At 57.3% G+C, this 2,193-nt stretch overlaps 1 protein-coding gene across 1 annotated transcript in view; it reads left to right on the top strand.

The window, feature by feature from the left end:
• The first annotated feature begins 302 nt into the window (after positions 1 to 302).
• Positions 303 to 2,193, top strand: part of LRRN4 (leucine rich repeat neuronal 4) — a 16,624-nt gene continuing 14,733 nt past the window's right edge. Inside the window, exon 1 of the mRNA XM_034764097.1 lies at positions 303 to 650. The gene's annotated coding sequence lies outside the window, so the exon portion shown is untranslated. The remainder of the gene's footprint in view (positions 651 to 2,193) is intronic.

Below are 2,193 nucleotides of genomic sequence, written 5' to 3'. Positions count from 1 at the left end.
TGTTCCTCAGACCTCCGGAGAAGGTACTTGAGGTGAGAACTTTGGTTTCGACATTCACTCGGGGCCTCCTTCCAGGTAAGGCTGCTCTTAAAAGCCACTTGCCTGGTGTGGCTGTTTTCAGGGTTTGCACTTTGAGTCTCCAGGCGCCTGTGGAGAAATGTAAGCGGGCGGGGGTGACTTTATCTGCTGCTTGAGAAATCTCGGCTGGTGTCAGCAGACAAGCGTCAGCATCGGCCCTTCTTCACCTTGACCCTTTAGTGAAGAGACGTAACAACACCCTCCACCCCAGTGTGGGTGGACAAAGAGGAGCTGAGTATAGAAACTGTTCTCCCTCCTCCTTCCCTCCACCCCCTCAGATTTTGGGGGGAGGGACTGGTCCTGCCTGGAGAGGGGTTGTTAGGAAATCTTCCCACCACCTTGCTGGTAAGGGTGAGGGAGCTGGGTGTGTGGAGAAGGGAGGAGAGTGGGCCTATCCCCTCCCCCCCCCCCCCCTCCTGGGCAGGGTGGGGAAGCTGGCATGTGGGGGAGTGAGGCTAGGCCAGATCTCTCCCCTAGCTGCGGGAAGAGGAGAACGGACACAGTCACTCCAGTGTATAAAGCAAGCACCAGGCAATCAGAGCAGCGCAGACCCCAGCAGGAGGCCTGGACAGGTATGTACATGCTGTTAAGGCTGAGTGGGTGGGATTGGCTGTGGGCACTGACAGGTCTGGGTTTTTACAGTCCCATTTTCCACCTGTCCCCCTGGGTCTGGACTGGAGGCAGAGGACCCTGAGGCTGTTCTCTCTTGGGCTGAGGGCGGAGCAGGCTCTTGCAAGGCCTCAGATATGGGGAGCATAAAGGGGACATAAAGACCCCATTTCCCCTGTGCCTCTCACAGGCAGAAGGCAAGCGGGACTGGAAAATGCCAGGCCTGATGCAGGGGCTGCAGCAGCAGCAGCAAACGGTAACCATTCCTAGCAGAGCAATAAGGGGAACACAATTGAGCTCTGGGTGCCATATAGTAATGGGCTTGAATCACTCTGCCAATGAGATTTTTTTTGGCTGAGGGTTCAGCTTCAAGATGCCAGCAGAGCAGGAATGATGGTCTAATGGTTAGGGCACTAGCCTGAGCCCCAAGACTCCTGGGGTCAAGTCCCTACTCTGCCACAAACTGCCTGTGTGACCTTGGGCTAGTCACTTAGGGTGAGACTTTTAAAGGTACTTGGGTGCCTAGTGAGATTCTCAAAGTTGCCTAACTCCCTCTGATTTTTAAAAAAAATCCAATGGGAGTTAGGCACCTAACCCGCTTACACCCTTTAGAAAATCCCTCTAGGCACCTGTCTGCATTTTTAGGCACCTTCAAAAAACAGCACCTAGTCTCTCTCTGCCTCACTTCCCCATCTGTACAGTGGGGATAATAGCACTGCCCTAGCTCACCGGGGGGTTGGGACGAAAAATACAGTCAAGGCTGAGCTGCTCAGATACAGTGGCAATGGGGTGGGGGTAATAGGTGCCAGAGAGAGCTAGCTCCGTGTGCATTCGCAGCTGTCGCTTTGTTCAGTTCTTCCCACTTGTTCCAGGCAAAGGCTGCAGGCAGGGGCAGCAGAACAGGCAGTGTTGTACACAGCCAGCACGGAGCTCTGGGGAGGCAGCAGATGGAATTTAGGGAGGGCATCTGCACTTCATGGAGCAGCCCGGCAGCTGTTGTTGTGGGGGTGAGGGGTGAAGGCTGCTACATACATGCACCCAGCCAGCTCTGACCTAGAGCAAGCACTACAGAGGAGAGGGATGGGGAAGGCAAATGTAACCAGAGATGCTAATGACAGGCCAGATCCTCAGGGCCGGTGCAACCCATTAGGCCCCCGCTAGCATTTGGGGGGCGGCATTTCGGGTCCTTCGGTAGTGACTGCGGCGGCCGGATCTTCGGCCTCCCTGGTCGTCGTTGGCACTTAGGTGGAGGGAGCTGGGGCAGGGGGGCGCGGGGAGGGCCGCCTGCATCAAGTAAGGGGGGAGTGGCATGCAGGGGAACTCCCCGCCCCAGGTCACCTCTGCTCCGCCTCCTCCCCGAACACGCTGCCCCGCTCTGCTTCTCTCCCTCTCAGGCTTGTGGCGCCAAACAGCTGATTGGCGCCGCAAGCCTGGGAGGCGGGAGAAGTGGAGCGGCGACGGCGTGCTCGGAGAGGAGGCGGAGCAGAGGTGACCTGGGGCGGGGAG

The sequence above is a fragment of the Trachemys scripta genome, chromosome 3, assembly GCF_013100865.1.
Source record: "Trachemys scripta elegans isolate TJP31775 chromosome 3, CAS_Tse_1.0, whole genome shotgun sequence".
Lineage (NCBI taxonomy): Eukaryota > Metazoa > Chordata > Testudines > Emydidae > Trachemys > Trachemys scripta.
This window is presented reverse-complemented; position numbering and strand designations above follow the sequence as displayed.